Raw genomic sequence first — 13,359 nt, 5'->3', positions numbered from 1 at the left:
GATTCGCCCCTGCATGGTATCCCTCTTCTCTTTATCCTTACGATCGGACACCAAACCATAATATTCCACCACATGCATGGTCCTCCTCTACTTTCTCTCTCCTCCCAAACAGATTAATTTGTAAATAGCATCAGATGGCCTTCTCCGGTATCATGCCCACGGACCACGTCTTGACATAAAGATGGACATTTGTGGTGTCCATTTGCGGGTCAACGTTAGAGATGCCCTTAGGTAGCTAATTGTACTGAATATGCCTTGTAGTATAAATCTAGTGCCGTGTTTTGAATGTGAAGAATTTGTATAAAAAGGATATGCATTAGTAGAACTAGTCATCAACTTGTGCACCCGCATGGCCTAGCTATTATAAGGATATATAATTACTAATAAAAATCTATTAAGATGTAAATCGGAAGAGTTAAATTGCAGATATCACACAATTGGGCAGATGTAAAGTTATTCAAAAAATGATAACACATCATAAACACATGTATTATAATCTTAATTGTTGGATCCAGTGCGTCCGTTTTCCCACTTATGTTGCACAAAGCACAATCATTGGCCTCAAGGAGGCATTCATGTCATAGTAGCAAGATACACATCTTTGTGAATTTTACGTCACCAATGAAGGGATGGAGAGACTGTGAATTAATTCGATCCATATGGCAAGATACATATTTTCCTGGCTTATTTCATATATATATTAGCATATGTAACACAACGCAACAGAAGTTAGGAGAAAGATACACTACACACATCGACTACTAAAAAACAAAATTTAAGTGTGAGAAACATATCCCGCATAGTCTAGTTTTGTGTTTTTAAAAATTATTGATGTGTGATTGTTTTGCACAGACTCGTAATACTTGATACGATTATTTTACCCCTCAAAAACTTAATTTTAGTTGATGTGGTTATGAAATATCCCTATTCGAAAATACACAACTATTTGCCTTGCCAACCCCTACCAAACAAAAGAAAAAACTAACAGTTTCCCCTCCACTTGTAATGAATTTTGAGGACAATTTCAACCAACAAGTAGCCGAATAACACAAACAATATGCACATGTGACACATGATTTAACGTGAAAAAACCTCCTCAACTTGAGGAGTAAAAAAAACACAGTTGTTGACCCACTGGTCCACACAACTTCACTATGAGAATGGTGAGTACAAAATCTTCTCTAGAACCTCTAGAGAGATTTACAACACACTCTCCATGTTGCCAACCAACAGCAGCAACAACAACCACAAGAGGTCAGATTTTAGCAAAGCAAAGTTTGCACAACTTCTCTCCTCTTTCGTATTTTACAAACTGCTCTTAAACCGCTGAACCAAACAGCACCAAATTTGACAGACAAATATACATATGAGTTCCTAAGATTCCCTCAAAATTTCAGCTCAATCGAACACCATTTGCCTACTCAAACTGTCCGTCTCCCAAAATTGTAGAATAGCTATTGCATATTACTGATTTGTTTGGTGGAAATCAAATCGGAAAAAGTGATGTTTATGGAAAGCAAGAAATTATCGTATTTTTAATAGAAGATGCTCTAGTCCTGCTCATGTTTTTCCTTTTTCAAATGCTATCATGCAGGAATTAAAACTTGAGGTTGATGGCTGCTCCAAAAATCAATAGAAACTACAGCAGGCTCAACATTCGCGCCAATGGTTCAAATTCCTTCAAAGTTTACAGGTGAAGCCATATTCTGTGACGCAGCTTGGAAGTTGCAGCAAGGTATGCTCTCATCTCCAGCAGGCATAGGCATCTACATTCGAATGGAGCATAACCAGCATTGCAAGCAGACATATGATTCGGCGATGTCTCCCCCGGCGTTGTCGCCACTTCAGGCTGAAACTTTTGGACTTCTTCTCGCCACCAAGATTGCTGACATACTTCAACTTCAAGAACCTCGCTTCTACACAGATAACTCTGTTTTGGCATCTGCATCTGCCGCAACTAACATTGTAGCTGCTTCAGGTCACTGGATGATTAGGCCCCACATTGCAGCTATTCAATCTAGCAAGTCCTTCCAGGCAAACATGATCAATCATTTGCCAAGGAGCTCCAATGTAAAAGCCCATCATGAGGCTCATTTAGCAATTAAGATTCAGAACAGATCTTTAGTATTCAGGTGTTTATGTTCAAATGCAGGTCAATGTCCAGTTAGGGACATACTTTCTGTTCATAGCATGAACCCATTCATGCTCCTCTCTGTAAAATGTGCTTAATTAATAAAAAAACTTTCTGTTCAAAAAAACACATCGGAAATAGTTGCAGAATAGATGGAATGGAACCGGTACGTTGTGCCATCACCTTCAGGAGTCCTATATATAACAGCTAGGGAACAGAGCCTTTGCACATACGACCGATCGAGTAGCTAGCGTTCATGCATAGGGAAGCAGAAATGGACCCTGTGAGTGGTAGTCCATGGGCGTCAGTTCCAGGAAACCGACTGCTCCCGATCCGCGTGTCAACAGAACCTGCCGGCGCTGAGTGGACGCCGGAGAACCCCGCGGAGGAGCCCGTGAGCCCTACTGCAAGAGCCATGGAAGATATAGGTATTTATATCGTCGTCACCATCGGCCTCGACACGCGGATAAACCTGAGCATCTTCCGAGCCGGCATCGAATCTCTACTTGCCCGATGCCCGCGCTTGGGATGCATTCAAGTGCGTACACTTTTTTAAGGTCTTCAAGTCCGTGCTCTTGTCACTGTCTACGACTGCTTAACCGGGGAAGAACATGTGCTCCTAGTACGTACTATATTTCATGCATGGGACACACGTACAGGTGGCGGATGGGTCAAACAATGGAGGGGCGCGATGAGCGCGCATGGCTGTGAACGTCGAGGATCATATGATCGTCCCCAGGCTGGATGGTGCCGCCGTGGCCGCCGACCCAGACAAGGTCATGGAGGACTACGTCGCCTCGCTGTCCGCGCTGCCCACGGACCGCTCCCGCGCGCTTCCGGAGTTCCATCTCCTCGACTTCCCGACCTCCGAGGCGGCCTCCACCGTGGCGATCCGCGTGCACCACGCCTACGGCGCCGGCATGTCTCTAATGGCGCTTCTCATGATGTCCACGGGCAGCGCCTCCGCCGACACCAAGGCTCGGCCAGCCACGCCTCCGCGTCGTCCTACCCGCACGGGCGCCATCTACGCGTCGCAGCGCCGGCCCCCGCTTTCCGCGGGCGCCCTGGCGCTCGTCGCGTGGGTCTGGTCGTACCTTGTGGTCGCGTGGAACACCGCGGCGGACCTTGCCTACTTCGCCGCCACGATTCTGTTCTTGAGTGACCGCGCACGCTGTTCAAGCGTGCCGACGACGATGAGTTCCACGCCAAGCGCTTTGTTCACCGGAGTCTTAGCCTTGATGACGTAAGTTCCTCAAGAGCTCCATGAACTGCGTACGTATAATTAAGCTAAGCTAGCAGTTTAATTTGTTCATCAAATTCTTTTTTTCCCCACAGTCTGTTAATTTTCTTTCTTTTTTGCTGGGAACCACAGACTGTCAATGATGTGCTGGTTGCAGTGACTTCTGCTGCCCTATCAAGATATTACTTCCGCAAGTCCGGTAAGTACCTCAAGGGTAACAACTAACAAGCAAGTGTTTAATGGTACAATTGTTTTTACTAAACGCTTCCTTACTTAACTTCAATGTCAGGTGACACTAACACTAGCAAAATCTGTTTGCGATCACTCCTTCCTGTCAACACAAGGCCAGCCACTAGCCTACAGTTAAGATGCACTTACTTTTTCACAAACTACTCCTATATGCAATGGATGCTAAATGCCATGCATCATCGATTTTCTAAATATATGTACTACCTCTGTACCAACATATAAGACATTTTTGTAGGCTAAACTAGCCTAAAAAATGCCTTATATTTTGATACAGAGGGAGTATCTCTGAACATGGTCCGATGATATCACCATCATATTTCGTAGATTATCAGTATTTTAATTTATTTTTCTTATTTTACCACTATGAACAGACATATGTTAATGTGATAGAATCTGATAAGAGGAACGAGGTGACATGGGGAAATAAACTGGGCCACATTATTCTTCCATTTTATCTGGCCATGCACGATGATCCACTTGCATATATTCGCAAGGCAAAGAAGGTTCTTGATAGGAAAAAGAGGTCACTCGAAGTGATATTCACATATAAGATTGGTCTAATTTTCACGAAAGTTTTTGGTGTCAAGGTATACTGCTTTGTTTCCCTTCGCTCAATCTAAAATTAAATTACAAAAAACTTAATCTAGAAAATTAAGTAACAGCTCATAATTCTTCTTCTTCGTTTTAATGCTTCAAATTGCATTACGTCGTGATGATCGAACTAGGTAGGAACTTCAATCTTTCGGTGTCTATTCACACGTACAACAATAGTTTTCTCAAACATGGTTGGACCAGCTGAACAAGTAGAGTTATGTGGACACCCGGTGGCTTTCCTTGCGCCTAGCGTCTATGGGATTCCAGAGGTAGTGAACCCATGATCTTGCATACATCCAGTTTTTTCATAAGTTACTTAATTTCAATAAGAATGCAACTGATTAGGCCTGTAATTTTGTTAAACACAATCATCCACTAATAAACTGATAACACAAAGATATCTTAAACTTTGAACGGGTATATTGATTTAATTTGCTTTAGATTGTGAACACTATTATGTCCTTCTTAGGAAAAGTTGTGCACTGGAAAAAGTTCATCGTATATTTTAAAAATGTTTACGTGTGTTTAAAAAATATTCATTGTGTACTTAAAAATGTTCATTTTGTGTTTAAAATGCTTAATTGTATTTTTAAAAATCTTAGAGTATATAAAAATGGTTACCATATACTTTTGAAAAAATCCAGTGTCTATTTAAAAAATATTCACCATATATACAAAAAAATCATCGTATATCCAAATATATTCTCCATCTATTAAAAATGTTCAGAGTATATTGAGAAAAGTTCACTCTGTTTTGAATAAATGTTCACATTATATTAAAAAAATGTGTGTGTAAAAAATATATGCATACTTAAAAATAAAATAAATATTTCCAAAAGAAGGCAATAAAAAAAGAAACAGAAGGACCAAAAAGAACCAAAGCAAAACTGGAAATAAAATAAATAAACAGATAACCAGGAAAGATAAACAGAAAAGAAAAGGGAAAATAAAAAAGGAAAGAAAAAATAAATAAATAAGGGAGAGGGAGAAACCAACCCAGAAAACCACAAAAAAACGAAATAGCAGAAGCAGCACAGTGAACCTTGATCTAAGCTGGCCCAACTAGCTTTGCAGGTGGGCGTCACAACATCCATTTGACGCCCGCGGGCATCGTATAGCTATAAGGATTCGCCGACAAATTGTTTAAATGTGTATAATAAGCAAATTAACGGAAACTATTCATGTGGAGCCCTGGGCGTTCGGTTAGACCGAACTGTTCAGTTCGACGCTTCAGTTTATTTGGAATTTCAGTTTGTGATCTTGTTAACCGAACGGTTTTCTAAGAAACCAATAACCGATGCTTCGGTCCACTGAGATTTTGGTTCGGTGCTCGGTTACAACCGAGGAGAGCCGATATGTGTTCAGGGGGAAGAAATTAGGTGCCAAATCTTGAGTAACAAATATAAGAAAAACTAAATAGGAATGATGTGAAAGAAACAAATAGGAATCAATCAGACATGCATAGCATAAAGGATGGGGACGAAGGAGCTCCGATGAAAATCATAGTTCACAGGTTGCCGTCCATGATGGTTGAGCGACGGGAGTCACCGCGGCCAGGAGGGAGCCATCACCAAAGTCGTTTGGGCGCATAAACATCGACGACCACCAGGGAGCCATGGCCGAAGCCGTGTATGTGCATGAACGTCGACGACCGCCAGGGAGCCATCGTCGAAGCCGTGTGGGTGCATGAATGTCGACGGCTGCCGTCTACCGCACGGACAACAAGATGGGTAGCTGAAAGCGGCTGCACTGCGTGACTGTGGCCAGGGACGCACCAGGGTTGCCACTGGAGGGGCTGCTGGCTCGGCAATTCCTATTTGGTGCTGTAGGCGTCCATTACTACTGTTTCTGCAAATGGGCGCCTACACGCACATTAGTTGAGCTCAACCCATTATTTTTGTTCACAACCAGTCTGCATGTTTCGTTGTTTTTCTTCTTCGCCTGCTTGTTCATTTAATTTTCCTACTGTTTCTGCAAATGGGCGCCTACACGCACATTAGTTGAGCTCAACCCATTATTTTTGTTCACAACCAGTCTGCATGTTTCGTTGTTTTTCTTCTTCGCCTGCTTGTTCATTTAATTTTCCAAAAAAAGGTGTGGGGCAAAGGATCAAACTCACGACCCGATCGTTCGAATGGATGCGCTACAACCACCGGGCCAAAAACCCGCTTCTGCACTATTTCTTCATTTTTCTCTTTTATTTGTTTGTCAGTTCGTTTTGTTCTTTTTCTTTTTCTTTTTTCTACTTCTTTTCCTTTTCCTTTTATTTTTTCCTAAATGCGCAGTTTTTTAGCTCGCGAACTTTTTCTCAAAATCTATGAACTTTTTCAAATTAGATGAACTTTTTTTTCAAATATGATGAACTTTTTTCAAGTTTGATGACTTTTTTTTCAAAATCGAATGAACTTTTTTCCAAATTGATATTTTTTTTTCAAAATCAATGAACTTTTTTTCAAAATTTGTGAACTTTTTTTATATCCAACGAACTTTTTTCAAATTCAATGAACTTTTTTCAATTTTATATATATATATATATATATATATATATATATATATATATATATATATATATATATATTAAAATCGATGAACTTTTTCCAAAATTTAAAGAACTGTTTTGCATTAAAAATATACATTTTCAAAAAAAATCAAATAACTCAAAAATCTCAGTGATATTGTAAATGGCCAAGTAATAAATACCGCAACTGCATTAGTTCTAAAACAATTTGCGTTGCTTTTGTTCACTAGCGTTCTGAAGCTCTAGTGGTTAAGCTAAGCAATTAAAAAATTTGAGGGCGAGCTAAGCAATTACATGGATGTTGCTTGATAACCACGCATATGTGATGTACAATGGACAACGGGACATTTTGTTCTGGGTCCGCCCCTGATTCGGGCTGGTAGAGTAATTGGTTGAGGGATGCTTTAGCTCAATTTTCTTCAATTTTGCACTAGAACAATTTTAAAATTAGTAAACCCTTTTTTTTGGAAAAAATTAGTAAACTCCTAGGGTAATTCATTTCTTTCTTTACCACGATGGGCGATTAATTGCCAGGATTGCTTTTGTAGGCTCTGATTATTCACTACCAAAGCTACAGAAGCACTATCAAGATAATCCTATCAATAGACGAGGACAAGTTTCCAGATTATCATCAACTTTTGGATGACTTTGACCAGACCCTCACGGTCATGAAGGACGCGGCTTCAAGACTTTCAACGTCAACTAAGAATGACTAAGCAATGGACAGCTAAATCAGGACCCTACCTCAACTTCTACACGTATATGCGCCAAATAAATTTGTGTGTGTGTGTGTGTGTGTGTGTGTGTGTGTGTGTGTGTGTGTGTGCAGGGGCGGACCCACGTGGTCGTTGCCGGTGTCACAGGACACCGGGTAAAATTTCTCGTTACGTACTATATAAGGCACATATACTCCTGTGACATCGGTAAAGTTAGTCGATGGACACCGGCCAAAGCCAGCAAAACGGTGTACGAGCAAAGCCCATCTAATAGCCCAGGCACACGACAAGATAGAGTTTGATCGATCTGGTTTGGTTTGTGTACGTGGGCCTCCAGCCTGCTGGCTTCTCGCATCTTCGCGTTGATTCCTCACAAAGCTCACGCTAGCCCTATCGCCGCCCACCTCTCTGCCCGCCATCGAAACATCGCGGCGCGCCAGTGTCGCCCCGCCTGACTCCGTGACTCGCCCAGATCACCGGAAAGAAAAAGGTACGGCAAGAGAACCCCTCGATCTATTTCAAGTGCGTATCTCTATTTCTCACAATTTTTGTTTCTCAAACACCTAACTAGGGCTTCAAATCTTAAGGATGTTACAATTACATATTGGATTATTGCATTTTTTTTGGGACCTATGCACGTGTATTTGAGAACAAGGATTAGCGGGATTTTTCAATATGTATGCCGCTACGAATTTGTTTGAGAATTGAATTATTGTGAATTTCCAAATTTTGGGAGTGCTTATCATTTTTGCCGATCATCCTTGTTTCCATTGCTTGGAGTTTTTATGCTTTACTATTTTTTAACTTCATATATAATCAGCTAGTAATTGCTAAGGCTCTGTTTGGGAGTAATTTGTTTGAGACTACAGTTTTTAACCCCATGATGACAACGAATATTTTAGCTTATGAAACCATCAGTTTCTAAAACTACTGCGAAAATGGTGCCGTGTTTGGCAAGCAACATACTATGTAGTATTGTATTTGACCACCACTAGTGTCCTTTGTTGTTTTCCTCGGTTTTTAAAATAGAGGTCCCGATCTTTTTTTTTCATACAGCAAAAATACCATAGTTTTGTGGATACTTTCAAATACTGCAATTTTTTAAAGTATTTTTGCAGTATTTGAAAGCAAAAAATAATAATGCACTAATGTATTTTTGCTGTAGTAATGTATTTGACTACAAGAAATTGCACTGATTGTTTTTGCGGGGAAATACTGCAATCTTAATTAGAGGCAAACATCTCAAAGTATTTGAAACAGTACTTTGTCAAAATAGTATTCTTGAAATACATTGTAACCAAACGCACCCTAAGTATGTTATTTTTATGTATAGCATTGTATGTTCCTATGTATATGTGATGTACATGTGGACACCGGGTCATTTTTGTTCTGGGTTCGCCCCTGTGTGTGTGTGTGCACAACTCCTAGTGTTTAGTTAAAGTAAGTACTACCACCTCTCGATTTTTTCATGCGATAAATAAAATTAGTGTGGATGAAAAGAATTCCTTATTATATGCATCCTTTTGAATGTATTTCATCTTTGAGTTTACACTCACGATAGAGCAGTGAGCGCGCATATGACAAACGACTGCGCTAAGCCATAGCGTGCTGACATTCAGCCGCTACTAAACCCGTAACAGATAAAGCTCGCGACGATCTTCCACTATAAAAGAAGAATCATTCAACAAGATTGTCATTCATATTTTCCAAGAGATAATCATTCTGCCAACTCCTAGGTAGCTAAGCAAAGCGAAGGGAGAACCAACAAATCTGCCAACTGGAAGCTCCGTGCTTCTTCTTATCTGTGCTCTTCGATCCTTAGGCCAGCGATAGAGTGAGCAGCTGATGGAAGGACGAACTTAAGAAAGTATTCAGTATTCAGGGGACCCTGCAAGGAAATTCAGTATTTCGTTCAGTGACGCAAAACTTGAGAAATCAGCTGATGGAAGGACGAACAAAACAAGGGGGAAGCAGAAATACGTACTGGGAGCAGTCAAAGTCGGGGCTGGTTGGGAGGAACCCGACGCTGAGGCCGCACGCGGACGGGAGGCCGGCGGCGCGGCCGGAGTCGACATTGCCGTTGCCGGCGGCGAGCATCTCCGACAGGAGGCACGCGCAGAGGTCCCGGCGCTGGTCCGCGCCCGGCGCCAGGTCCTTGACGTCGCCCAGCCCCAAGCAGCACTGCGGCGGGACCTCGTCGTCCAGGCCGGCCACGTACCCGGTGCACTCGCTCAAGGCCGTCTGCGCCACGCTGCAGTCGCTCTCGTCGCCCCCCGCCTCGGCGGCCAGGACGGCGAGGAGGAGCGCGACGGCCACCGCGGCCGGCGAGTGGCGGGTCGGCGTCATGGTGGAAGACCGGGATGAAGGTGGTTGCGCCGCAACGGTCTGGTCTTTGGACGAGGGTGATCGGTGGTGGGATGCGTGCTGCCTCGGATGGATTCTTGGAAGGTACGTATATGTAGTACGTGGCGCGCGTCAGTCTCGCGACTGCATGATGAGTAAGGAATGTCGGGGCCGACATGGAAAAACGTAGGAAGTCTCTTGCGTTTGCGTAGGCGATGGTAATTTGTCTCCGGCAGTCTTTTTGGGAAGCAATGGTTAATCACGTAATTTTGTGCTTCGTTTTGGAAAGGGTGGATTAAATTTCATAATTGTCTGCTTCGTTTGGGAGAGCAAAGATTAATCCTACGTGATTTTCTTGCTTAGTCCTGGAAACCGGAGATTAATCACGTCCTGATTTTGTGCTTCGTTTTGGGCAGCAATGATTTGTTACGTGATTATACGGTACGGCGTAATAGCCGTCCACCTTCCCACTTAGTTCCCATAAACTTTCCCAGTCAAAGCTTTCCAATACATTCACACAGGCTTTCCAGTTCGTTCAGAGAGGCTTCTGGTTTTCTTCACAAAATATTCCCTGCGAGAGCCTGAACTTCCTAGTACAAAAATTCCAACTTCCAACTAGTAGATTCAGTCAACTTTCTGCTACTCTAAAAAGAGCTTTCAACTAGTACACATCTATATCTATATCTATACTCTATACCTACTATTAAAGGGAGGTGATATTTTTACTTTCGTCCCGCTTCGTTTGGTCCCGATTCAATTAATTTCACGTACGCTATTTGGTTTCGTTACTTGCCATCCGTTTTGACCCAACGAAGGAAGCCCATCTGGCGGAGCACTGTGGCCATGTCCGAAGAAAAATAAAATTACCGATGGGAGTGTTCGATCTCATAACCTGCCAACCGGCCACGCATGATTTATCCAACTGACCCAGCTAGAGATATGAGTGGATTTTTTTCCCGTTGCAACGCACGGGCCTTTTTGGTAGTTTCTCTAAAGATATTTCGCCTTGAACCTAAATCTCAAAAACACATCCTCGGATATGAGACTTTTACCTCACACACATTTATGATTTAAAACTGCCTAGAAATGCATCCGCGTGTGTCTATTTGGGTTGAATAGAAACGCCAATCCAACATGCACATGCGTCTGTTTTTCTGTCTGTCGCGACCCATTTTCAGTCCAAATTTGGGCCAAGTTCACGTTGGCGCGGAGCGCGTGATGTCCCCTCGTGTCCCCCTGGCCTGCATCAGTTACACAAACAGCCATTCTTCCCCTCCCCACTCCACACTCAACTCCCCCGCCCTCGTCGCCATCATCGTCGCCTCTCACTTCCGACCGCTTGGACACCACTCAGGCTGCCGCCGCATCCACCCACTTCCCCACCTCCACGCCACGCACATTCACCGAGGCCGACCTCCTCGCCTTCTGCGTCCGCTTCTCGCCACCATCGGAGCACGAGCCGGCATTGTCCTTCACCGCCCTCGCCTCCAGGTCACCGCCGATGTTGCGGACTTGGACATGCCTGCTGCCGACATGGGGAGAGGACAGTGCCCTTGTCCGCCCGCTACTCCACCGCGCCCGCAAGCTTCAATGCCCGCAAGGTGTTCGGTCTTTTGCCCACAAGATAACATGGACAAGCAGGTGAGTTCTTTTACAATAATGTCGTACGCTCGCCAGATGATTCATCATCCGACGATGATGATCTTGTGGTTGCTACTTTGGTCGTCAATGATCACATTTCTAGGCAGTGACCGAGGTTTAGGGGGGTCGATCTCGGGCCATGCTACGACGTTAAATCGCAACAGAGAGAGCAGCCATTGCCTACTCTTTAGCGATTATTTTAAGTGCACGTCCCCACTCTACAATCCCATGCTTTTCTGGCACCATTTTCCAGATGGCTAGTCATGTATTTAACCGTATTCGAGAGGGAGTGTTGGTGTATGATGATTACTTTAGATGCAAGAATGATGCCCTTGGAAAGGTTGGCTTCCCCTCTTATCAGAAATGCATTGCGGCTATTTAGATGCTTGCATACAAAATTCTTGGTGATCTTGTGGATGAGTATGTCTGCGTGAGTGAGTCCACATGCCTTGCATCATTGTGCAAATTTTGTCGAGCTATGGTTGCAGTATTTGGCCCGGAGTACTTGAGAGAACCAAATGTTGCGCTTGTGAGAACCAAATGCTGCGGATACAGCCCGGTTGTTGGCGATCAATGAATCGAGAGGTTTTCCAAGAATGCTTGGTAGCATAGATTGTATGCACTGAAAGCAGAAGAACTGTCCATTTGCTTGCCAGGGGCAATACAAGGGGCATGTCAAAGCTTGCACGGTCATACTTGAAGCTGTGGCATCACAAGATATATGGATTTGGCACTCCTTTTTTGGCATGGCAAGTTCACACAGGGACATCAACATGCTTCAGCGGTCTCCGGTGTTCGAAGGGCAACTGCTCGGAGGTCAACTTTGAGATCAATAGCCACCACTACAACAAGGAATACTACCTAGCTGATGGTATCTATCCTCATTAGTCAACCTTGTGAAGACAATCTCCAAGCCGGTAGGGGAAAAGAGGGATAGCTTTGCCCAATCTCGATGGGCTGTCGTTCGGCACCCTGCTAGAATATGGATCACAAAGAAGATGTGGGAGATGATGACAACTTGTGTAATCATGCACAACATGATCATGGAGGATGAGCGTGATGACAACATCTTCGTCCAAGGGTTTGATTTTCAGGGTGAAAATGTTGAGCCTGAGCATGGACTCACAACATTTGCACAGTTCATCCAATATCATACAAAAATGCGTGATTGGACAACTCACATTAACTTCAAGTAATTTTTTTTTGAGTATGTGGACTCATCTTGGCAACTAATAAATATACCAGTTATTTTTTATCAATGTATTTTTGACAATTTAAATTTCATTTGGTTGTAAACTACTCCCTCCGTAAACTAATATAAGAGCATTTAGATCACTAAAGTTGTGATCTAAATGCTCTTATATTAGTTTACAGATGGAGTATGTGTTATGATGTTAAAAACTATGTGATTTTATTTGGTTGTAATGTTTCTTTTTATTTGGATTTATATGCATAGAATGTCTAATTGTGAAAATTTGGCCTTCCAATAGTCGGGTGGACCAAACAGGTCGGCCGGTTGGACGCAACGGCCAGATTTGCACGGACGTAGCTGGACAATGTGTCTCTAGCCGACACAATGGACAAAAAGCAGACCCAAATCCGCGTCCAATTGGTTCGGCGCAATGGTGGAGTTGGCCTTAGTCTTCTTTTTCGACGGTTCTACCAAGAAACAACGGCCCGAATAAACTTTCTTGTGAGGGGATTGTCCCAGTCATTGTGTGATAAGTGGTCTAACGATTATCACCTATTGGAGGTGGACGACCCTCGTGGTTCTTCAAAACATTTGAGGTTTATCTATACCTATTACCTTATCTATTTGTGGAGTACTAAAGTAAGGTGCGTTTCTTCATTTTTTTCATCCGTTCATCATTGAATTTTTTTTCTATCCGAGGTAGTACTATTTTTTTTTTTTTTGCGTTCGTCTGCT

General features: G+C 42.9%; 1 pseudogene; it reads left to right on the top strand.

Annotated features, from left to right (window-relative positions):
• The first annotated feature begins 2,405 nt into the window (after positions 1-2,405).
• On the top strand, positions 2,406-7,448 carry LOC119329050 (annotated as a pseudogene).
• Positions 7,449-13,359: the final 5,911 nt, after the last annotated feature.

This window comes from Triticum dicoccoides, chromosome 7A, assembly GCF_002162155.2.
Source record: "Triticum dicoccoides isolate Atlit2015 ecotype Zavitan chromosome 7A, WEW_v2.0, whole genome shotgun sequence".
NCBI lineage: Eukaryota > Viridiplantae > Streptophyta > Magnoliopsida > Poales > Poaceae > Triticum > Triticum dicoccoides.
Note: the sequence above shows the minus strand (reverse complement) of the source record. Positions and strands in the feature narration are given on the sequence as shown.